Source organism: Oncorhynchus kisutch, linkage group LG14 (genome assembly GCF_002021735.2).
Source record: "Oncorhynchus kisutch isolate 150728-3 linkage group LG14, Okis_V2, whole genome shotgun sequence".
In the NCBI taxonomy this organism is placed as follows: Eukaryota; Metazoa; Chordata; class Actinopteri; order Salmoniformes; family Salmonidae; genus Oncorhynchus; species Oncorhynchus kisutch.
The window spans coordinates 50,296,531-50,320,710 of NC_034187.2; the positions used below are offsets into that span (position 1 = coordinate 50,296,531).

Below are 24,180 nucleotides of genomic sequence, written 5' to 3' on the forward strand. Positions count from 1 at the left end.
TTTTTTCAAGCAAATCATAAGGGAGTTATACTCCAGTCGAGTAGGTGGCGTAATGCAACAATTATTGGACCTCATCGAAGAAGAATACCCTGTCGTTTCCAACTGGAGCAAATTAATCAAAGTGCGCAGAACAGGCAAGGAGGTGGGCAGAGCCAAGCACGAGCTAGTGAGATCATGTTGGCGCGTTCTAGCATTTATTTGTATATTTCCGTTAGGGAACGCCTACTCTATGAAGTGCGCGTGTGCAATTACTAAATTCCCCCTTGCACTTAAAAAAACTTTGGCAAAGGGTGAAGTCTACAACACGCAGTCCAATCTGTTTGTTACAGATTATAGTTTTGGAAATAGAAATTAAATGAAATGTTTAATCGACGAGACATTTTGTTGAATTTCGCGCCATCTTCTCCTACTGCCGGCCATTGGGCTTTCTCTCATCAACATATTTGGTAGTGAGTGGAATCGACGCCAAACGGATGCTTCACGTTTATACATCCGCTGAAATATCTGGCTCATTGTTTTATGTGTGGCTTGGCAGTGCAAGGCCCGAAGATGGCTGCAGGATCAGGCGCGTCAAGCGGCCAAAGTCGTGGTTTGCCTGTGGCTCTGGAGTCAACTTTGGACCGACGGTTTCAAGGAGTGTCGAACACAATGGAATCAATTCAAGGACTATCAAATTGGTGCATTGAGAACAAGAAATACCACAGCCTTATCGTGCGTTACTGGATTAAATGGTTGAGGAAATGTGAGTTGCTAATGTTAGCTAGCTAACGATAGCTGATTTGCCTGGCTAAGCTTAGCGCTCGTTATATTGCTAGGTTAGTTAATTTTAACTAGGTAACTGTTAGCTGCATACGTTAACGTAAGTAGCTAGCTATGTTTAGCGAATGTTAACAGTATCTAGTTAGTGACATTGTTGCACAACACAGGAATTTCATGTCAAATGTAATCATGTAATGTATCTTTATAGTTAGCTTCTTGGGTAACGTTAAGTAACGCGGGAGTGCGCCTATGTGGAACTAGTTAGTTAAAAAGTTAGCTAATGTTGACTTGCAGTGTCAGTCAGCTATCACTAACTTTACTAGTTGTGATGTCTAGCAAATGTTTTATAACGTGTCTGGTCATTTGTTGACAAACATTGGCTTTATTGAGCAAGTATTCTACGCATAGAATTAACGTTAGTGTTAAGTTTTTAGCTAACGTTAGGTATTATTCTGTTAAGACTGTCAAATTTCTTGAAGCCTTTGCCATCCTTGGTTTAACACCTTAAATCAGTTGGACTTAGATGTGTCAAACAGTAACAATCAAAATACATGCAACTAGCTAGATAAATAGTTCAGTAATTAGCCTACACGTTTATAAAATATACTATGTTATTGAGTTTACTGTAACTTCCTGTTAACTACATGGGAGTTATTGCACAATAAAAATAGGTACGTTTTGAGGAGCAGACTAGCCTACCCCAGGAAATGACCAACTATTTTGGGAGCTTCAGTTGTTGTAGGCCTATAGGGAGTGTATAGTGCTTGTGTACGATAATTGAAGATGCCTGAATGTATTGCTGTTCAGGTCTCCCGGAGACCGGAAATATGCCGTGCTGCTTTTGCTATATGCTTTCCTCTGCTTTTTTTGTTAGTGACAGTGAAGTTTTGGTAGTCCATATTTATGTTATGTGCGTTGTTTTAGAAACTTTTTTTATATATATTTTTTAAAGAGTATAGTTATTAGTAATGTATGCCTAACATGCAGACCAGACAGCTCGCAGGCATTTTGATTTTGTCCTCCAACTCCAATCAGGACTAACAGGTTGAAAAATCACAAAGTCTGAACCAACTATATTAATTTGGGGACAGGTTGATAACCAAACATTTATGGTAACAGCTAGCTTGCTGTTGCTAGATAATTTATCATAGGATATAAACATTGGGTTGTTATTTTATCTGAAATGCACAAGGACCTCTACTCTGACAATTAATACACAGTTAAATCTGATTTTAGTTGCTAGTAATCGCTCCTCCTTCGGGCTTCTTCTTTGGACTTTATATGGCGGTTGGCAATCAACTTTAAGGTGCATTACCATTGCTGACTGGCGTGAGGACCTCAGTTCATTTGACCATTACCCATGTGGGTCTATGTGCCTAAAAACCAACGAGGCGATAAGAGAGGCGGGACTTAATAACGTAACTGACCTCACCGCTCGCGTTGCAAAATAAATGTACCCATACATGTTATTCAATCATTGCACCCACACTGCTCACGCGCGTCAACGAGAATCTGCTTAGCCAGGCGCTAAAATAGAACTTGGTTCTATTTGCGATGCGCTGCAAGTCCCGTCTCTCCCATCTCCTCATTGGTTTTTAGGAGCGTATACCCATATGGGTGAATTGAAAGATGAACTGAGGCCCACACTCCAGCCCAGTTTGTAGTGGTAATGCACCTTAAAGTTGGTTGCCAACCGCCATATAAAGTCAGAAGAAGCCTGAAGGAGGAGAGATGACTAGAAACTAACTCGGTTCACCCTTTTATCTGTGGATTAATTGTCGGAGTAGAGGACCTTGTGCATTTCAGGTAAAATAACAACCCAATGTATTTATCCCATGACAAATTAGTTACCAACAGCAAGCTAGCAAGCTAAATTGCCTTAAATGTTTAATGCTTTTCAACCTGTCCCCAAATTAATATAATTGGTTCAGATTTCGTTGACACTTTTCAACCTGAGTGTCCTGATTGTGGGTGGACAAAATCAACATGCTCGCGTGACTGGTCTGGTCAGCATGTAACTTTAAATGACTGTTTGATGCTGTTCATGTGTAGTTTTTAAAGCCGCAATAAGCAGTTGAAACAATAACAAGAATTGTCTCGGCCAATGTTTCTGTAAAAATATGATGGATTTGGCTGGGTAAATGTAACCACTCTCAAATTCATAGACAAAGCTATGGATGAAAGTACTGACCATCCATCATAGCATTAGTTTTGAAGAGGTATAGTTGGTTTACATTTACAAACATGGGAGCTTATATTTTGGGTTCTAATGGGGTATGACCGTTGAACTAAGCCCATTGGGGCTTTTTTATAGGTATTCAAGAATCAATGGGTAGGTCTACATATCATAGATTTATAAGTCCCCAAATTGATGTAGCAACTGCAGGTTGCACCTTTTTTTAAGGTAATTTTCTTTGAGTTAAAAATGTGATTGTGTTGTAATAGGGGATTGTGAGAGTGAACAAGGTACTGCTTGTGAAAGCCTGGGGGGGGGAGACTATTACACACCTCATAATATTTAAATATGTTGGTGGTTGTGAAGGATCCACTGGATGGATTGGTTCATTGTGCTTTATATTCGTCCACTTTACTGTACCATGGTCAATGCTTTTATGCTTTTTATGAATTCACAGCACTACACATGCACTAGATTCAAGCATCACTCAAATTCAACGATGTAATATCCAGTCAGGCGGCGGGCCCTGTGTTTTGCAATGCCAGTTGTGTATAGCAGCCCCTCATTGAGTTCATTGAGGTGTTAAAGCTTAATTAGGCTTATTCTGTGTGCATTGTTCAAAGACAAATGCTGATAGAACCTGAATCAACGGTGATGGGCTTTTATTACGCTGATCGATCATTCATAGGCTACACTAAAGGGCCAAGCCACAGCCGATATGTGCTAAAGGTGTATTGCCGTGCAACTTGGAGAATGGGTCTTTGTGTGATTCCTTCATGGACTTAGTTTAGGAGCAAGTGATTGTTCACTCACTCCAAAATGAATCGCCTGCTAATTACTCCTGTTAGTTTATACCTATTGCCTGAGGAAGAGTACAGTGTTAGGTTGGTATGCCTGGTCTTGTTACTACAGCAGTGAATTAGGTATTTTCACCCAGGCTTAGATAAGTATCAGGATGTTGTTGTGATTGCCTTGGAGGCGGAGCTCTGAGTTTTTCAGCCACCATGATTGTTTGCTGGTGCTCCTGCCTTTTCAGCACCAGAAGCTGATGTTGGCAATGCTTAAAAATGGTATGATGTAGGCTTAAAGGGCGAGTTTGTTTTGCATGGCCTGGTGCCCCGGGTGGTGGAGATTTTACTTAAGGAACCATGTAGGCCTGAAACCCTTAGAGGTTCTTCCATTGGCACTTTGAAACCAACCCAGGTTGGGCTGGACTTGGCCTAGCTCAAGTTGTTTCCACTGCTTCCAGATAATTTATAATTATGTCATGTTGCTAGGTAGCCAAAATGTGACTGCAGCTGGCTTCACTAATGTTGCTAGCTAGCAAGATGTTGAATAATTTAATTCACCCTCACTATACTGTAACTAACATTACCCCATACTCCTGCCAGTACAAGCCAGACTCAGAGCGATGTATTTAGCGTGCTGAAGTGAGCTAGCTAAACGATTAGCGTCTTCGCTAGCATAACATGCTAGCTAACTTAATTCCTACCGGGGTAGGCCGTCATTGTAAATAAGAATTTGTTCTGAACTGACTTGCCTAGTTAAATAGAAATCTCAAGCCCACGTGCTAGTGATAAGCCAGCTAATCTTTATTTCCAGTTCAGCTAACTTGGATTTATTTGCTAACTAACAAGGTTGAACAGTTGAATTATGAACACACCATTCTGTCTGTTTGCAAAGCATGTTAGCCTGTCCACTTTGTTCAGATGTTGAACTCAAGTGGCCTACCTTATTTTTAAGAATGAAAACAAGTTGTATGTTATGGTCATTGCACATTTAATGAAAGACTAGACAGCTAGTATAAGTGTTTGGCTAAAATGCTGCTAGCGGTACCCCAATGCATTGCGTGATAAACTGAGCATATATTTTTGTTCAATATTCATTGATACACTCGTTTTAGTAGTGTCTGCTCTGTGCACAATTTGAGTAGTTGAGACATAAAAAGGGTAACTTATCCTCTATCACAGTCAAAAAATGTCTCGATGTGTTTTGGTATCCATATGACAGATTCTGTTGGACCAAATTCAAATAGCGAGTTGAAACCGCTTGTCAGAGTGAAATATGTGATCTCAACTTTGTTGGAGTGAGAGGCAGGCGTGAGGCTTGTGTGTGTAAACCATAGAGGAAGAGGCGACAAGTGGTCCAAAATAAGTCATGCGTTTCTATGGGCTTATTTTGGACCTAAGCTTGTCGCCTGCCTTCCAGACTTTTGGACAACTGCCTCCCATTGTTAGGGCGGAGACGTGCATCTCGTCATTATATTACAGATCTCTGGCGTAAATGGGATGGTGCGTGGAGAAGAGACCAAAAATACAACAGGAGAGCAAGCGGACATAAACACTCCTAATAAAAAATAAATGCATATACATGCATTTGGAATATCGCAAAAAAATATATTAAAAAAATTTGATAGTGTCTACCTTTTATGGGCGTGACAGAATAAACGTGTTGATGTAGGCTAATAGAGGCTAACTGCCTCCCTCTTTAGCCTATATGACTACCTGTGTTGATGATCTTATCGTGGCTAAGTGCCTTGCCTGGCTGTATGTGACGTCTGAATCACAGTGTTGATGTCATAGTGGCTAATACGGCTGGTAATTGCCAGGGACCTCACGATACTTAGGTGCAACTCAATATTCATGTTTTGTACACTCGGTGTGTGTCTGCTGCAGAGGGACGTGAGAGACCCCCATCACTAGTGGCTACCTGCCTTTATAATGTCACTATAAGTTATTGGTCGTGTTCAAGCGGACCATCGTTGATCACCAGCTTTCAAAGTGTTGCAATATGGTTATAAAAATGGTCCGTCTTGCGACATGTTGACTGCAGCTTTTACTGAGCTTTACAAAAACCATGTGGTCTAAGGTCATACAGTTTGATGAAGTCACCTTCAAGTCGCTTCAGTTGCTTCTCGCCAATTGCAGTATGCAGCCTTGACCTGTATTGTGGTTGACAAATAGTGCCCCCCAATCATTTGTGTGTTTTTGTTTGACCAATGCGAACTTGGCCAAAGACATGACTGAAACAGGAACCAATTTCCACAATTCTAAATAATTCCTCCAGGATTTCGTAGGGATATTTATGCGATATGTGCGGGCAAAAATTCTTGGTATTTTTTTTATGTGGAAATAATGCAGTGATTGGTCAAATGAGCAGGCACTCACATAATATGCAGGGAAGTATTGATTTAGCCAAAAATTGATCGGAATACTGGAGGAACTGTCAATTCCCCTGACTGTTTATACAGTGCCTTCAGAAGGTATTCATACCCTTGACGTTTAGCAAATTTTGTTACAGCCTGGATTCAATTGAGATTTTTTTTGTCGCTAGCCTACACACAGTACCCCATAATGTCAGTGTTTTTACAAATTAATTAAGTTGTTCTGTCTTGAGTCAAGTATTCAACCCCTTTTATGGCAAGCCTAAATAATGTAAGTCCAGGAGTATAAATGTGCTTACCAAGTCACAAGTTCCATGGACTCTCAGTGTGCAATAATAGTGTTTTAAAGTGGAACTGACAGTTTTAACAACTTTGCAGGTATGAAACAGACAATCATATCAGTCAAAAAAAATCCCAGTTTATGCTTCAAAACCAACATTTATAAGAGGGTTTTAAAATGCCATTTGGTTAGGTAGCAAGAAATGTAAATTGTTTCGCTAACTAGCGAGCTATGCTGAATTTGAACTGTTATCCACAGTTAGCATATCTTAGTTGTCTATCAAATGTATTTGGCATCGATCAAATGGGTGGGCAGACAAGTTCCCATTGTCAACTTTGGTTGGGACAAGCATGCATTGGTGAGCAAGCTGCAGAAGGACTAGCAGGCTACTATTTCCCCATTTGTTTATCAATTTTAACAGCCAACTAGTTGAACACGTTTGAGAGAGTGTAGCTTATGTTCCCTCGTTTAGATTTTAGCTCATCTCACTCTGGCTAGCATTAGTTGTTAATCTTATTCATGTGCATCGGCAACTGATGGAGAAAGAGCCTACCTTTATTTTTTTTATCAATAGGATTGTGACTTTCTCAAATGTAAGGCTCCTGTGGTGTTTACATATTTGCATAAATCCATTCAGCTGTATTTTGCAGCTTTTGGCAAAGATGCTGTTTAGAAGGCTCTCGTACCTAGACTTAGTGCCCCGGTACTGCTTGCCAATACAGTAGCAAATAAATATGTGACTAGGGTGGCTGGAGTCTTTGACAATTTTTTATGGACTTCCTCTGATGCGTCTAGTACAGTGGTCCTGGATAACAGGAAGCTTGGCCCCAGTGATGTACTGGGCCGTACGCACTACCCTCTGTAGTGCCTTGCGGTCAGAGGCTGAGAAGTTGTCGTACCAGGCAGTGATGCAACCAGATGGTGCAGCTGTAGAACCTTTTGAGGACCCATGCCACATCTTTTCAGTCTCCTGAGGGGGATTAGGCTTTGTCGTGCCCTCTTCATGACTGTCTTGGTGTGCTTGGACCATGTTACTTTGTTGGTGATGTGGACACCAAGGAACTTGAACCTGCTCAACTACAACCCCGTTGATGAGAATTGAGGCATGCTGTGTCTTCCTTTTACCTATTGTCCATAACCATCTCCTTTTGTCTTGATCATATTGAGGGAGAGGTTGTTGTCCTGGCACTACACTGCCAGGTCTCTGACCTCCCTATAGACTGTCTCATTGTTGTTGGTGTTCAGGCCTACCGTTGTAGTCATGGCAAACTTAATGATGGTGTTGGAGTCGTGCCTGGCCATGCAGTAATGAGTGAACGGAATACAGGAAGGGACTGAGCACGCACCCCTGAGGGCCCCCATGTTGAGGATCAGGGTGGCGGATGTGTTGTTGCCTAACCTTACCACCTGGTGGCGGCCCGTACAGGAAGTCCAAGATCCATTTGTAAAGGAAGGTGTTTAGTCCCAGGGTCCTTAGCTTTAGTGATGAGCTTTGAGGGCACTATGGTGTTGAGCTGTAGTCAATGAATAGCATTATCACATAGGTGTTCCTTTTGTCCAGGTGGGAAAGGGCAGTGTGGAGTGCAATAGAGATGGCATCATCTGTGGATCTGTTAGAGCGGTATGCAAATTGGAGTGGGTCTAGGTTTTCCAGGATGAGGCTGTTGATATAAGCAATGACCAGCCTTTCAAAGCACTTCATCGCTGCCGGTAGTCATTTAGGCAGGTTACCTTCGCATTCTTGGGCACAGGGACTATGGTTGAATGCTTGAAACATGTTGTTATTACAAACTCGATCAGGTTGAAAATGTCAGTTGGTCAGTGCATGCTTGGAGTAGACATCCTGGTAATCCGCCTGGCCTTGTGAATATTGACCCTTTAAAGGTCTTACTCACATCAGCTCTCATCTACTCCCTTCACAGAACAGTGCAAACTAGCTCTAACCAGAATAGAAAGAGGTGTGGGAGGCCCCGGTGCATACCTGAGCATGAGGACAAGTACATTAGTGTCTAGTTTGAGAAGTTATCAACTGGCAGCGTCATTAAATAGTACCTGCAAAACACCCGTCTCAACTTCAACAGTGAAGAGGTGACTCTGGGATGCTGGCCTTCTAGGCAGAGGTCCAGTGTCTTTTTTTTGCCCAGGTTAATCTTTTATTGGCCAGTCTAAGAGATGTCCTTTTCTTTGCAACTCTGCCTAGCATCCCGGTTTGCGCTGTTCTGTGAAGGGAGTAGTACACAGCGTTATATGAGATCTTCAGTTTCTTGCCAATATCTCGCATGGAATAGCCTTCATTTCTCAGAGCAAGAACAGACTGAAGAGTTTCCGAATAAAGTTCTTTGTTTCTGGCCATTTTGAGCCTGTAATCGAACCCACAAATGCTGATGCTCCAGATACTCAACTGGTCTGAAGGTCAGTTTTATTGCTTCTTTAATTAGAACAACAGTTTTCAGCTGTGTTAACATAATTGAAAAGTGGTTTTATAATGATCAATTTGCCTTTTTAAAATGATATACTTGGATTAGCTAACACAACGTGCCATCAGAACACAGGAGTGTCGGCCTCTGTACGCCAATGTCAATATTCCATTAAATCTGCCGTTTTCCAGCTACAATAGTCATTTACAACATTAACATTGTCTACACTGTATTTCTGATCCATTTAATGTTATTTTATTGGACAAAAAAATAGCTTTTCTTTAAAAAACAAGGACATTTCTAAGGTGACCCCAAACGTTTGCCCGGTAGTGTATGTACTGTCACTGTGGTGCACTGTCACTTATTGATAAAGCCAGTGACTGATGTGGTGTATACCTCAATGCCATCGGAGAATCCCGTTACATATTCCTGTCTGTGCTAGCAAAATAGTCCTGTAGCTTAGCACCTGCTACATCTGACAACTTTTTTTTATTGATGCTTCCTGCTTTAGTTTTTGCTTGTAAGCAGGACAGGCTAGAATTATGGCGAAATTTGCCAAATGGAGGGCAAGGGAGAATGCGTTCTCATGATTTAAAGTCGCGTGGTTGCTACTGCCTGTAAACCTACAGTTCAAAGTGAAAGATGGCACCCCCGTGTGGCAAATGGCTTTTTAGCATATGCCTAACTGTTGCTCTGATTGGCGTACCTGTCTGGGTAGAATACAGTCCTGGACAGGACAGACGTTTTATTTACTGATGTGTATTAATTGTCCAAACGCACGCCTGCTTTCCCACTATATTGCTATAGAATTTTCACAAATGCCTGACTATACGTAATTCCCGAACGTTCTATGAATTTATGAAAACGCGAAAATGACCATGTCCAAGTGTGCGCTTGTCAGAAAATGTAAAAAAAAAATAAAAAAAAAGGGCTGTTCTTTCTGTGGGTTTATATGAACAGATTTTAAGATTTTGCGTTGAAAATCCTGTCCCACTTTAACATGATTTTTTGAACGACTACTTCATCTCTGTACCCTACACAAGATCCCTCCAGTTGAGCAGTGAATTTGAAACCGATTCAACCACAAAGAAGAGCGAGGTTTTCTAATGCTTACATAGAAGGGCACCTATTGGTAGCGAGGTCAAAATAGAAAAGTAGACACTGCGTATCCTTTTGAGCATGTTGAAGTTATTACTTACACTTTGGATGGTGTATCAATACACCCAGTCATTACAAAGATGCAGAATCAGATTCAAAGATTCAGTTGCCGGAGAGGAAGGAATTCGCTCAGGAATTTCACCATGAGGCCAATGGTGACTTTGAAACAGAGTTTAATGGTTGTAATAGGAGAAAACTGGGAATGGATCAACAACATTGTAGTTACTCCACAGTTCTAACCTAATTGACAGCGTGAAAAGGAACCCTGTACAGAATATAAATATTCCAAAACATGCATCCTGTTTACAACAAGGTACTAAAGTAATACTGCAAAGAATGTGGGAAAGCAATTCACTTTCTGGCCTGAATACATAGTGTTGTGGTGTTAGATTTGCCCCAAACATATTACGGAGTACCACTCCATTATTTTCAAGCATAATAGTGGCTGCATCATGTTATGTGTATGCATGAAAAGAAAAATGGGCAAATGTTGTACAATCCAGGTGTGGAAACCTCTTAGACTTTCCCAGAAAGCCAAAAAGGTGCTTCTATAAATACTTATCATTATGGGGTATAGGTATATAGGTCCATTTATCCTTTTCTATATGCTTTAGATTTGGTTTCAGTCGTTTTAAGTTTAACTGAGTTTTTCCCATCCTGATAAAAAATGTAATATATTTATGAAAATATTTGAATGCTAATGAGACCCTTGAACAAATGTAATCTTGGTTCTTGTGTGAAAATGTAAAAAAAAAAAAAAAATGTTACATTGGCATCATAGACCGTTTGGATTTGTCCTGTATTTGCAATGGTGCAATTGGTGTTATCCAACCATAACAGTATCGGTGACAATGATGCCGTCATCACCTGCTAAATGTATTGTTGGCAAGTTGGGATTAGTTTTGACGAGGGGAAAGCAGGGAAAATAAGCATTGTTTTGTCGTTTTTAAATATTTAGGTCTGTTTTATGCTTTTCACATTTTGTTTTGGAGTGGCTCCAATGACCCTTTGAGGTGTTTGCCCAGAGCCTACTTGGCCTTGGGAAAAACTGTCACTGCCTTTTAGACTGGGGTTCCACTTTCGATCGCCCTAGGCCAGGGTATCTTGGACCCGGTGCAAGGTAAGGCTTCAGGCCTGCATCTGAGTTAAACCTCCCAAAACATGGCGTCAATCCATGCAGGACAGGATGAAGAGTATCCTAGTTGGTACGAAACACAGGAAAGTTACCCTTCGGTTACAAGAAGGCAATGTGCAGGTAACTGACAAAATTAAGGAAAGACTTCAGTATATGATGTGTATATTAATTAAATTGATATCAGGTGGGGTGCATTGTCCTGGCAAGGTTTAGGTCCGCTCAACCCCTTAGAGGGCAAGGTAAACGCCAGTAAATACACAGCCATTCTGAGTGATCATCTTCAACTTATGGTGAAGCATTTCTACACTGATGGGAGTGATCTCTTCCAGGATGACAATGCCCACACCCACAGGGCACGAGGGGTCACTGAATGGTTTGATAAGCATAAAAACAATGTAAACCATATGCCATGGCCGTCTGTCAGCAGATCTCAACCCAATTGAACATTTATGGGAGATTGAGGAGTGGTGCCTGAGACTGCGTTTTCCACCAATGAAACTCCTATTATGGAATTTCTTATGGAACAATGGTGTCGCATCCAGACCATTTTGTTTTTGTTATTTTTTGTTCTTGTGCTTTTACCCCTTTTTTTTCTCTCCCCAATTTCGTAATATCCAATTGGTAGTTAGTCTTGTCCCATCGCTGCAACTCCCCTACGGACTTGGGAGAGGCAACGATCCAGAGCCCTGCCAAGCCGCACTGCTTGAGTTCCAGACACTTGTAGAAAATATGACGAGGCTCATTGAAGCTGTTCTGGTGGCTCGTGGTGGCCCACTGCCCTATTAAGAGACTTTGTTGGTTTTGCCTTTATTTTGGCAGTTACCGGTATAAGCCTAATGCTGTAGTAGTGGCAGTGTCGGGTACTGAAAGGCTAGACATGAAATTGTATAGTATTTTGTTTGTAACTATTTTTACAGTCCCACCACTGTGTGGTTTACAATTCAACTATTTTCTCTCTCCCTCCCCCTTGTTCCTGCTATTTTCTCCTGGCAGCTGAGGCTTCTCATCGGCTCAATTTGTTCTACCTCGCCAACGATGTCATTCAGAACTGTAAGAGGAGAAATGCCATCGTCTACCGTACTGCCTTCGCCGACGTACTCCCCGAGGCCTTCCAACTGGTCAAGTGAGTAAACCACACTGTGTTAGTTGAAGTGGTCCCTAGATGCTGATCATGGGTCGGTTATGCACTAATGGTTAAGGTTAGTATTGAGGGAGAGTTAGCAGATCATAGATGTGTCTTCTAGGGGGGCAAAATGTAGCAGTGAGGGGAAAAGATCTCTTGGGAGTCCTGTTTCTAGAAAACTTGCATAAACACAGTGTTCTAATGTAGGCCTACCTGTAAGGGTAACTTGGGGTATACCGCCACCCTGGGTAACACGCCCCTTGCCCGTACTTCTCACAGAAAGCGCTTCATGTCCAATAAAATTCCCCCAAAACTTTACATTTTTAGAAGAGCAAGAGCAGTAATCTTTTTCATCAAAATTTAGGTCACTCCCCCAAAAATGATTTAGGAGTAGGGTGGTGGTTTACCCCAAGTTACACTACAACAGGCGTGTTACATTTAGCCCCCCTCTCCCCTATCCACTCGAAGTGAATTGCAGAGCGATAATGTGCTTAACCAAGCTGTTGCTATAAACTCCATGTTTTAAAATAGTGCAGTTTGAGGATATTTAGGAGTTGAGAAATAAAGTAGGAATGAAAAGCTGTTTCCCCTGCAACAGCAAGAATTGTTGTGCCTTGACTGCTTGTCAGAATACCTGTTTTCCTCCCTATGGCAGTCGTAACTTGAATACACCCCGAATAATTTTAAATGACTGCAATAAAAACACTGAAACTGTACCTATGGGGAAACTTCAGCCCGGCGCAAGCCACATGGTCAGAGCTAATGTCTACAATGTTTTTGTTTGTCCACCATACAAGTCAATGACTGTGTCTCAAATGGCTTCATATTCCCTTTTTATAGTGCACTACTAAACCAGGGCCCATTTAGCTCTGATCAAAAGTCGAGCACTATACATGCAGTTTATTAGGTACACCACCCCATTCACAAAAATGAATCGCTCCTTCAGACCGTGAGTCACGTGGCCGTGGCTTGCTATATAAAGCAGGCAGACGAGCATTGACAGTGTCTAGGGCAGGCCTGGGCAAGTATTTTCCATGGAGGACCACACTTAGAATATATTTTTACCATCACTGGCCCGAATCGTATTACAGGATTATACATGTGTATGACTTGACTGACATATCTACTGTAAATTAAGTCCAGATATGCTACTTATTTGACTTTTTTAACATGCACAGAAATAAACCACATCCATGGTCTCCTTTTGGTAGGTATTTTCATTATTACATGCAATGAACGACACGAAGGGAAAGGTACACTGCGTTCAGCACCACGGACAGATCTCTTGTTAAAACCTCTTATGGATAGGGGAGACGCTAGCGTCTCAAGTGGCCAATAGCCTCGGGAAATGCAGAGCGCCAAATTCAAATAAAACGCTATAAAACTCAAACTTTCATTAAATCACACATGCAGGATACTCGATTAAAGCTACACTCGTTGTGAATCCAGCCAACATGTCAGATTTTAAAAATGCTTTTCGGCAAAAGCATGAAGCTATTATCTGATAGCATGCACCCACCTGAACCAGTTGTAAACAAAATAACTAGCGTAGCAGGCGCTACACAAAATGCTGAAATATAAAACCTGCATTACCTTTGACGAGCTTCTTTGTTGGCACTCCAATATGTACCATAAACATCACAATTGGTATTTTTTTCCCCGATTTAATTCCGTCCATGTATACCCAAAATGTCCATTTATAAAGCAGGTTTGATCCGGAAAAAAACAGCTTGCCAAAACACGTCCCTACAAAACATTTCAAAAGTTGCCTATAAACTTTGCCAAAATATTTCAAACTACTTTTGTAATACAACTTTAGGTATTTTTAAATGTTAATAATCGATCAAATTGTAGCCTGGGCAATCTGTATTCAATAGAGCAAGTAAACAAAACATGCCCCCTTTTCCCTCTTGCGCAACTTTCAACAGTGTAACGTTGTTCCAGGATGTGCCTCTTCTTCGTTGCACCAATGATTAACTCCAACCCAATTCCAAAGACTGGTGACCATCCTGTGGAAGTCGTAGGAACTGTAAAATGGTCGCTATCAAATATCCCTTGGCAAAGAGAACTGAGGGAACGGTCAGAGGCAAAAACCCCAAAAATTCTGAACCGTTTTTCCTCTGGGTTTTGCCTGCTACATAAGTTCTGTTATAGTCACAGACATGATTGAACCAGTTTTAGAAACTTCAGAGTGTTTTCTATCCACACATACAATCATATGTATATAATATATTCCTGGCATGAGTAGCAGGAAGTTGAAATTGTGCATGCTATTTATCCAAAAGTGGAAATGCTGCCCCCTATCCTTAATTGGTATGCACAAAAACAAAGAGCGCTCAACATTCCATATAAACTACTCAATCAGTGTGAGGAGTGAAGTCTCTGGGCATTGACTAGAGTAGTAAAGTCTGGTATAGTTTGACGTCGCTATGCGCAGGATTGCTGAAAGGTGAGAGTCAGTAAGAGATGATCTGTGCCTTGTTATATTTCATCACTGAAAATGTCTGTTCACTTACATGGTTTGACCCAAACAGTACAAACATCCTCTGAGCATGACTTCTAATCTTTGGTAGTTTTGTTCGAGAGATGCATAGAACCTTGTGAGCGACATTGTTTTGAATAGTTCTCCAATCACTGCATCAGACTGAAGATCGATAAGCTCAAGTTGCAGGTCAGTGGGAGTGTTATCCACGGTGAAGGGAGAGGAAACCAACAGCATGTCATTTTCCAACACTTTGGAATCCTCAAAATGACGAAAGAACTCACCGTTCAAAGCACGCAGCAGGGATGTATACTTCTCCCGCTGGTCGTCTGACAGGGAACAGACTAGTAGTGTCAGTAGTTGGGTGAGATTGTTGGTTTCTACTTGGTGGGTCAGGAGGAGTAATCTTCCCTTGAAGGCTTTGACAAGGCTGTACATCTGATGTGCAAAAAGGTCCTTCTCTTATAGTTTTGAATTCATGAGGGCCATGATGTCCACTGTGAAAGCAAAATCAGCCAACCATGTTTTATCTTGCAGTTGAGGGAGAACCACTTTTTCCGTTCATTTGCAAAAACTCCGCAATCTCCGACTTCAGGTCCCACACCCTTTTAAGCACCTTCGCCAAACTCAGCCGTCTCACCTTTTTGTGGTAGGGGAGATCTGCATGACCCGACTCTGTTGGAAGAGACAGTGAGTCAAACTGCCTGTGGTTGAAAGATTTTGCTCTTATGAGGTTTACCACTTTAGTGACTGTATCCACAACATGGCTCATTTTCAGAACACCTTTACAGAGCACCTCCTGTTGAATAATGCAATGCAGGAAAATCATTTTGTGATCTGGCTTCAGCTCAGCTACTTGATCTTGAATCCTTTTCAAAAGGCCAACATTTTTTCCTGTCAAGTTTGGGCACTCATCAGTGGTCACACTTGATAACTTTTCAAAACTCAGTCCCAGCTTTGCCCCACACTTATTAACCACCTCCAATAAATATTTCCCTGTGGATGTGCTCTTTATTGACTGCACTAAAGCAAGCTCTTCTGTCATTTCAAAGTCTGGGGTTATGCCTTGTAAGAATATCAACAACTGTGCCGTGTCACGTACATCGCTGCTCTCATCCAGGGCCAAGGAGAAATAGGTTAAATCTTTCAACTGTTCCATATTCTCTGCGATGTGCTCAGCAACTGGCTTGCTATGTTTGGCAATTTTGTGGGGCAGTACATAACTAGCTCTCGCAATTCCGTCGTTTGCTGAATGCAGTTTTGTGAAAAGTCCTTGCTGCTTTTGCAACTGAGAAAGCAACTCTTTTTATGCACTTGCCCTCCTTTCAGAAGACCTCATCCTATATTTCTCTGCATGATTTGTCTGGAGGTGTCTGGACAAGTTGTGGTCTTTCAAGACAGCGATGCTATCTTCATACACTAAGCACACAGCTTTCCCTGATACCTCAAATAAATATTTCGATGTCCACACTTGCTGGAACACCCTACATTCATTGTCTACTTCCCTTTTCTTTGAAATCTTTGGAGAAACTCATTTTTGTGTTATTTCTAGATGGCTACTATTTGTAACTGTTAAGTGTGTGTCAGTCACTGTCTGTCCTCGTGCAGTTGTTATTTATACGCTTCTTTTAAAATGTCCCACAAGCGGTGGGAGTTTACGCGCCTTTGTGTAATGCTTTTTCATTGGGCTTTTAATTTGAATAACACACAGTGGGGAGAACAAGTATTTGATACATTGCCAATTTTGCAGGTTTTCCTACTTACAAAGTATGTAGAGGTCTGTAATTTTTATCATAGGTTACACTTCAACTGTGAGAGACAGAATCTAAAACAAAAATCCAGTAAATCACATGATTTTTAAGTAATTAATTAGCATTTTATTGCATGACATAAGTATTTGATACATAGAAAAGCAGAACTTAATATTTGGTACAGAAACCTTTTGTTTGCAATTACAGAGATCATACGTTTCCTGTAGTTCTTGACCAGGTTTGCACACACTGCAGCAGGGATTTTGGCCCACTCCTGCAAACAGACCTTCTCCAGATCCTTCAGGTTTTGGGGCTGACGCTGGGCAATATGGACTTTCAGCTCCCTCCAAAGATTTTCTATTGGGTTCAGGTCTGGAGACTGGCTAGGCCACTCCAGGACCTTGAGATGCTTCTTACGGAGCCACTCCTTAGTTGCCCTGGCTGTGTGTTTCGGGTCATTGTCATGCTGGAAGACCCAGTTGAAGTGTACCTATGATAAAAATTACAGACCTCTGCCGATTTTCCTACTTACAAAGCATGTAATGTATCAAATAATTGTCCTCCCCACTGTACGTCGCAGCATACCTCAACATTGTTGCTGACCAATCCCAATAGAGCATCTTTGGTATGAGAATGGAACGGGCTGTTTGCAGCATGGATGTACCACCGTCAGATCTGCCACAACTGCGTAATGCTATTCCTCCCTACACCTTGTAGAGTTAATCCCCCGAAGAATTTGGGCTGTTCTGGAGGCAAAGGTGGTTCCGACACGGTACTAGATGGGTGTACCTACTACCTAATAAACTGAACACTGAGTGTATAGGAAAAAAGGTTTGATATGCTGGTCAGGGCTACACTGACACTTTACACATCAGTGCAATGTCAGTGATGACCTATTCTGTCTTCTCCTGTCCTGCAGTAATGTCGGAGACTCTAAGGTGATGAAGTCGGTGGACAGGATATTAACCATCTGGGAGGAGAGGAGTGTGTACACAGAGCAGCTTATAGCTGAGCTGAGGTCCAGTCTTGTCAAAGAAGAGTCACCTGCTGCTGTGGAGACACCTAAAGGTGAGTAAATCTGTGCCAAACATGTACCACCAGCGGAGTTCATTGTGATATACTGCTTCTTTTGAATATCATGAAGTATCTTTTGAAATTGCACAAATGTCAAATTTAATTTGGCATCATGTTTATTGTTGTGCAGTTCAATGCTTGTGTGTTATGTTAACATAGTCATTTCTTATGTAATTTCAGTTCCAGTCAACCCTAAGGCTGCTCTTCAATCTAAGATTGTAGCTGAATTTGTCGTAAGTGTCCACGACCCACTGTTCAGGATAGATTATATTTTTCTTTGAATTCTTTGATTGTTTTCTTTTTTTAATCCAATTGTGTATTCAGAAGATTTCAACTGCATATCCTCTTGATACCAAAACCTACCAAATGAACTAACTACTGTACTATGAGAACTGTAAATACTTAAAGTAAATGTTTGTACTCCAAAGCTACTATGTTGAGTTGAAATAGAACCCTGACTGGAATCAGGCCACACAACTGCCAGCCACAAAACTGCTATGTATTGTGGTGTGACTCTGACTGTCCTGTCATGCAGCCCCAGGCTTTCATAGATCACCTCTCTAAGTACCACAGCTCTGTGGAGGAGGTGTCACTGAAGGAGAAACAGCTGGCAGCCATGAGGGTGGACGTTTGCAGCACTGAGGCCCTCAAGAGACTGAAAGGTAACAATAGCCAAAGGTTTTAAGGTTAACACACAACCTGCTGCAAAGTTATCCATGAGCATTGATGCTGTTTGTCCCAAATTGCACCCTAATCCCTATTTAATGCACAACTTTTGACCAGGGCCCACATCCTCCTGAAATGTTGTCAATGAGCATTGGCCCAGTAACTGGAAAAGGCATGAGGCATCTCTTACAGATCTGAAAGAAACCTTGACCCCTGTCTGGCCACTCTAGCCCAGGAGGAGATAACAGTAGTTTGTAGACTGATCAAGGTTGTGTGTTTTTCTTTCATTTCTCTCTCTAAATCAACCACCCATTCAGATAAGGCAGGAGGAAAGAGGCACTCCAAGGACTTTGAGGATGGCAGTGCGAAGTTAAAGGAGTTTGTTGCCTTCCTTGACCGGCAGATCAAAGGAGGGCCCCCTCTGTTGGATGCTCTTGGCAACGCAGATATTTTCTACGAGATGCAGTATAAGGAGGTCAAGATAGTCGCCAATGTGAGTAGCTGAATCAAATCATTCAAAAGTATTTATAAAGCCCCTTTTTTTTTACGTCCCAAAGAAGTCCCAAAGTGCTTATAGAAACTAAAACTCCAAACGGCAATAATGCAGATGTAGAAGCACGGTGGCTAGGAAAAACTCCAGAGAAAGGCGGGAACCTAGTAAAAGAAAGGAACCAGGCTCTGACCGGTGGCAAGTCCTCTTCTGGCTGTGCCAGGTGGAGATTCTAAGAGTACATGGCCATTAAGGCCAGGTAGTTCTTACCCATGTTCATAGATGACTAGCAGGGTCAACTAATAATCAGTGGTTGTAGAGTGGGAACAGTTCAGCACCTCCAGAGTCAATTTCAGTTGGCTTTTCATAGCCGAGCATTCAGAGTTCGAGACAGCGGTGCGAGCTCAGAGCGAGAGAAAGGGAGGTTGAGAGTAGAGGTAAACCGTTTAATTAGGGCCGATTTCCGATTGTTAGTTAACCTTATAGTTAACTAGTCCAACGCAATAACGACCTGCCTCTCTCTCGTTGCACTCCACAAGGAGACTGCCTGTTACGCGAATGCAGTAAGCGAAGGTAAGTTGCTAGCTAGCATTAAACTTATCTTATAAAAAAATTATAATAATCACTAGTTAACTGCACATGGTTGATGATATTACTAGATATTATCTAGCTTGTCCTGCGTTGCATATAATCTGACTGAGCATACAAGTATCTAAGTATCTGACTGAGCGGTGGTAGGCAGAAGCAGGCGCGTAAACATTCATTCAAACAGCACTTTCGTGCGTTTTGCCAGCAGCTCTTCGCTGTGCGTCAAGCATTCCGCTGTTTATGACTTCAAGCCTATCAACTCCTGAGATGAGGCTGGTGTAACCGAAGTGAAATGCCTAGCTAGTAAGCGCGCGCTAATAGCATTTCAAACGTTACTCGCTCTGAGCCTTCTAGTAGTTGTTCCCCTTGCTCTGCATGGGGTAACGCTGCTTCGAATGTGGCTGTTGTCGTTGTGTTCCTTGTTCGAGCCCAGGGAGGAGCGAGGAGAGGGACGGAAGCTATACTGTTACACTGGCAATACTAAAGTGCCTTTAAGACCATCTAATAGCATTTGAAATACAAATGGTATAGTCCTATAAGTCCTATAACTACAACCTAAAACTTCTTACCTGGGAATATTGAAGACTCATGTTAAAAGCATCCACCAGCTTTCGTATGTTCTCATGTTCTGAGCAAGGAACTGAAACGTTGGCTTTCTTACATGGCACATATTGCACTTTTACTTTCTTCTCCAACACTTTGTTTTTGCATTATTTAAACCAAATTGAACATGTTTCATTATTTACTTTAGGCTAAATTGATTTTATTGATGTATTATATTAAGTTAAAATAAGTGTTCATTCAGTATTGTTGTAATTGTCATTATTACAAATAAATAAATAAAAATCGGCCGATTAATCGGTATCGGCTTTTTGGTCCTCCAATAATCGGTATCGGCGTTGAAAAGTCATAATCAGTTGACCTAGTTGAGAGAGCAGGAGAGAGTTTAAGCCCACACAGGACACCAGATAAGCACTGTGGCCCTGTCCGACTATACCCCTGGACAGGGCCAACCAGGCAGGATATAATCCCACCCACTTTGCCAAAGCTCAGCTCCCACACCACTTGAGGGATATCAACAGACCACCAACTTACTACCCTTAGTCAAGGCTGAGTATAGCCCACGAAGATCTCCTCCACCTCATCCAGCCCAAGGGAGCACAAAACCGGACAGGAAGATTGTCAGTGACTCAACCCACTCAAGTAGATTATAGCAAAAAGGGCTGGGATGGCATGGAAGAACACTAGTAAGCCAGTGACTCAGACCCCATAATAGGGTCAGAGGCAGAGTATCCCAGTGAAGAGAGGGGAGCTGGCCAGGCAGAGACGGCAAGGGCGTTTCGTCACTCCAGTGCCTTGTCGTTCACCTTCGTACCCCTGGGCCAGACTACACTCAATCATAGGACCTACTAAAGAGATGAGTCTTCAATAAAGACTTAAAGGCTGAGACCGAGTCTGCGTCTCTCACATGGATAGGCAGACAGTTCCATAAAAATGTAGCTCTATAGGCGAAAGCACTGCCTCCAGCTGTTTGCTTAGAAATTCTAGGGCCTGCGTCTTGTATACGTGTAGGTATTTGTTGGCATACGTGTAGGTATTTACCGCAGGACCAAATCGGAGAGATGGGTACAGGAACAAGTCAAGAATCTAGCAGCTGTATTTAGCACTAACTGAAGTGTATTTAGTGCTCTATCTGGGTAGCTGGAGAGTAGAGCATTTCAGTAGTCTAATATAGAAGTGACAAAAGCATGGATGAGCTTTTTTGACAACAAGTTTCTGATTTTTGCAGTGTTACGATGATGGGGGGGGAGGAATGTTTGTCGTAAGAGATCGGGGTCCATAGTAATGCCAAGGTCCTAAACCGTTTGATTTGAGGTGACTGTACTTCAGATTAATTATCAGATCAAATAGCACATCGCTTTGTTTCTTGGGACCTAGAACTATAATTTCTCGTTTGTCTGAGTTTAAAACTAAAACATTTTCCGCCATCCACTTCCGTATGTCTTAAACACAGGCTTCCAGGTAGGACATTTTGGGGCCTCGCCATGAAGTGTACGAGATGGTGTCCTTAATGCCTTGTATCTATCTGTTGTTGTGAAAGGTTGAAAGAGATTTTCTTTGGTTTTAGTGGAGGGCTTTGGTAGTAAGACTCGAGTTGCATAGATTTTTTTGTGTTCGAGCTTTTCTTTTTTTTTTCTTTTCTTTTTTTACTTCCCAAGGCCTACAAGACGTTTGCCAACCGGGTGTCCCACCTCAAGCGTAAGCTGGACAGCCTCAAGGCCACCTTACCAGACCTGGATGAGTCGCCCATCCCCTCGCCCTCGATGGACGCCCCCTCTCCCAATGGCTCAGAGTCCCCGTTCCATGGCCTAGCTGACCCAGACTCTGACCTGGATGGCCTGGCCATGGATGACGAGGCGGACATCACTTTAGGGGAAGCACCAAGCCCCCTGTCCTCCCCTGGTGGCTCCCCCGAGCAGGGCTTCACCGTAGGGGAGTCAGACAACCGCGACGTGGAGGACATGGAGCTCTCGGATGAGGAGGCAGAGAACGTCAATATCATAGGTGAGGGTAATGACATGCGATGCAGAGCATAGATGGGGTGCAGGTGGTTAAGGGACAGGATCTATACTGAACAAAAATATAAACGCATCATGCAACAATTTGAAAGATTTTTACTGAGTTACAGGTCATAGAAGGAAATAAATAAATATTTTAGGCCCTAATCTATGGGTTCCAAATCACTGGGCAGGGATGCAGCCCTGGATGGGCCTGGGAGGGCATAGTCCCACCCACTGGGGAGCCAGGCCCAACCAATCAGAATGCATTTTTTCCGCCACAAAAGGGCTTTATTAATGACTGAAATAACTCCTTGGGCTGGCGTGGTTCTGATGCTGGTTGGACGTACTGCCAAATTCTCTAAAATGATGTTAAGGGCGGCGTATGGTAGAGTAATCAATATTAAATGCTCTGGAAACAGCTCTGATGGACATTCCTGCAGTCAGCATGCCAATTGCATGCTCCCCCAAAACTTGAGACATCTGTGGCATTGTGTTGTGACAACTGCACATTTTAGGGGGCTTTTTATTGTCCCCAGCATAAGGTGCACCTGTGTAATCATCATGGTGTTTAATTAGCTACTTGATATGCCACACCTGTCAGGTGGATGGATTATCTTGGCAAAGGAGAAATGCTCACTAACAGGGATGTGAACACATTTGTGCACAACGTTTGAGAGAAATAAGCTTTGTGCGTATGGAAAATTTCAGCTCATGAAACCAACACTTTACTTGTTGGGGATATGTTTTTGTTCAGTGTAGTAGTTTCATGTGCCTCATTTATACCTGTACGACTCTATTGTGTTGCAATTTAGCTGTTTTGATTGAACATTTCCTCTGTTTTCAGTTGAGGAGCGAGTTGAATGTCTCATCCCAGCTCCAGTCCCCATTCCTGTGCCTGTTGTCACACAACCGCCACTGGCCACACAGGCAAAGTCTGTTCCACAGGCCACACCCTCCCCAGCTCTCGTGACCCCTTTGACCCATACAACCAACATATCAGGCAACCTCGCCAATGTAGACCTGGGTAAAATTAGCTCCATTCTCAGCAGCATCACATCTGTCATGAAGAAACCAGGTGAGAAACTTCAGCTATTGTAACATCAGAAAGGCACTACATGCAGGCAGCCACTGTTGCATCATCAACACTGTTATTCTGATGTTGCATCATAAAGGAAGCAGTCTGGATTTTAGGGTCAATTCAGAATTTAATTCAATGCAACCCTTGATTTAAATGTCCAATATGAATAAGACTGGAAGCATAATTTTAATTTGAAGTAGAATTGAATTAACCTTTTCACAAGTGTTTGTTTGTTAATTGTTAATGAAGTTGTCTAATTAGATTACATGTAGCTTCTCTTATCATGTGTTGCCTTAGAATACTAAATTAACCATTTCTCAACATAATGTAATAGATGGATAGAATGAATACAATAAAGAAAAAATATAGGGATTAGGTATTCTGTGCAAAATGTCCAAATGATATCAGTTTGACCGGTTGTAAGGAAAAAGAAAGCTGTAAAAACGACCCAACTTGTTTTCCGATAAGATTTCAGTTCGGCTTCGATGCATATTTTTGTGGTTGAAAAACTATCAGCTTTTATGACGAAGACTGCACCGCTACAGATCGTATCTAACTGAGCATTGCCTTCTCTCAAGATCAAATATCTCCCCTCCTGTTCCCAAGTCCAAATTTTGTATGCTGCTTTTAGATCTATTAACAGCAAGGGTTGCATTAAATCAGCGCAATATTTTTTTTTATGACGCCCTTGTCGACTTTCAATTCGTTCAGCACAGAGCGTATAAACGAAAGCATTCACTGTGAAAGTTTATAGTTGTAAATGAGAACTTGTTCTGAACTGGCCTACCTGGTTAAATAAAGGTGACATGATAAATAAGTGATACATATTGACCCATCATACACAGGCTATGCGCTGCACTTCGTTCAATTTATTGAGTCAGTTTTCTTGCTTCAACTGTGAGCAACACCTGTGAAACGCAGATATTTTTTCTCAAAACACGGATGTCGATTTCCACGGGACTGGGACTAGTATCATCAGAGGACTTTGGCGTTTGACTAACCAGAATAGCCTACTGTTTTTTTTTGTGTTTTTTTTTATGTACATATTTCAATATCCATTTAACCATTCTAAACAGTAAGCTACAGTGTCTTTGACATGCACATGCCTATTTGAAGTCTCATCTTGTGACTAAATAAACATTACAAAAAATAGAATCACTAATGTAGGTAGCCTTAACCGCCTTGTATCTGCAAGCAGTTGGCTTTAGCGAATATGTCAAGAGCCTCCCTCCACTCACACACTGAGGAGAAACCTTAACCAAACTCGAGGGTCCACCAC

General features: G+C 42.0%; 1 protein-coding gene across 5 annotated transcripts in view; it reads left to right on the plus strand.

The window, feature by feature from the left end:
- The first annotated feature begins 270 nt into the window (after positions 1 to 270).
- The window catches only part of celf3a (cugbp, Elav-like family member 3a), a 61,689-nt gene continuing 37,779 nt past the window's right edge, over positions 271 to 24,180 (plus strand). For all 5 annotated transcript variants that reach the window (XR_002257070.2, XR_002257072.2, XR_002257069.2 and 2 more), the window contains exons 1-8: positions 271 to 742; positions 12,082 to 12,211; positions 17,364 to 17,512; positions 17,699 to 17,751; positions 18,054 to 18,180; positions 18,502 to 18,677; positions 21,482 to 21,827; positions 22,668 to 22,898. The gene's annotated coding sequence lies outside the window, so the exon portion shown is untranslated. The remainder of the gene's footprint in view (positions 743 to 12,081; positions 12,212 to 17,363; positions 17,513 to 17,698; positions 17,752 to 18,053; positions 18,181 to 18,501; positions 18,678 to 21,481; positions 21,828 to 22,667; positions 22,899 to 24,180) is intronic.